Source organism: Adiantum capillus-veneris, chromosome 21, assembly GCF_014529385.1.
Source record: "Adiantum capillus-veneris isolate H3 chromosome 21, ASM1452938v2, whole genome shotgun sequence".
Classification (NCBI taxonomy): Eukaryota; Viridiplantae; Streptophyta; class Polypodiopsida; order Polypodiales; family Pteridaceae; genus Adiantum; species Adiantum capillus-veneris.
In genome coordinates, this window is record NC_140951.1 from 74,692,329 (window position 1) to 74,693,850 (window position 1,522).

The following is a 1,522-nucleotide window of genomic DNA, read 5'->3' on the forward strand; positions in this document are numbered from 1 at the left end:
CATGGCACGACAATTTGACCTCGCTCTCCTTGGGTTTGAAGCAGCTCCGTCTGTCGACTGCCATGTCATCAAGTTGCTTCCCACTTAGCAACGACGGCACCATCTCATTGCTTAGGGGGAAGGGGCTTTGCATGAGAGGCATAAAAGGAAAGCGGGGAGAGCTTGAGGAGAGGAAGAAGGGGATCCCCATCTCTTGCTCTCAACCTCAAGGAGGAGGATCCCTCTCTCTTGCTCCCGACCTCGCTCTCGACATCTAGGAGGAATCGAAAAGAGGAGAAAGGGTATTCGACAAGGAGGTAGGAGGAAGAAGACTGGAATGTAATCTCTCTCTCTCTCTCTCTCTCTCTCTCTCTCTCTCTCTCTCTCTCTCTCTCTCTCTCTCTCTCTCTCTGAGTTAAGCATGAAAGCAAGGCTCTCGCACATAAGCTCGAGAAGAGGGGAGCGAGGAGACGAAAAGCAGGGAAGAGAAGAAAAAGGAGCCTCATATGGGAGGAAGAAGCTACCAAGGGCATAGTAGTAGGGAAGGGAGTGCTACACAGGAGGCTTGCAAGGGACGAGGTAAGAAGAAGGTTGAAGCACATAAAGGCTTGAAAAGAAAGTTCAAGGGGAGGAGGGATCTAGGAGATCTCTATCTCTCTATCTCTCAACTAAGAAAGACAAGGAAGCACCAAGGGCAATGAGAGCAAGACATTCAGATAAGAGTGGAGCTAATTGTTGGCAATTGTGGCAGAAGAAATTACAGATAGAGACGGAGAGAGTTTGAATTCTTTCCAACAAGGGGACACAAAATCAGAGGGAGTTTTGATAGCTTTTTGGAAAGCTCTTGTCAGCAATTGAAGAGGCGAATAATGACAATCACACGAGAGTTTTGAGACTCTTGACCACAACAGAGGAGAGAGTTTTCTTGAGGGAAATTGATGCAGATAAATCAACAGGCAAAAATTATCATCCCGTCACCAGCTAGAGATTGATTAATCATCCTGTTAAGCCTCGGTGTCATTAATGGCCTGGTTAACCCTGTAAAATGGGAGCTTACACTCCTAGTTAGTAGATGATCCAAGTGACGGTGCTGTTAACAGTCTGCCTTGGCTAAGGATTAAGTTGTATTCACAACATTATTCAATTAATTGATGATCATGGTGATTACCAGACCTTTCAATATCTGCTATTCTCTCTCTTTCACACCTCTCACAGCGAGAGGCCCGACGTCTACTCGACTCACATTTTGAACACATATTCCTCGACATCTTTGGTGAACCTGATGTGAAATGAGCCAGGGTATGAGGTAAAGATGAAGAATTTAGAGTAGATGATAAGGTAGTTTGAGAGTTAGGTACAAATGGTTTTGATGATGAGTCAACAGTTCTAGATTTTTTGAAGATGTTTTAGTTGGTTCAAGGATCTCTGCTTGAAATGGAGACCATGAAGAAGAAGAATCAAATGGATGAAGCTTTGGATGCAGCTTTAGATGCGGTATACGACAAGAGGCGAGTCTTCAATGGTTATGATCCAGAGGGCCAAC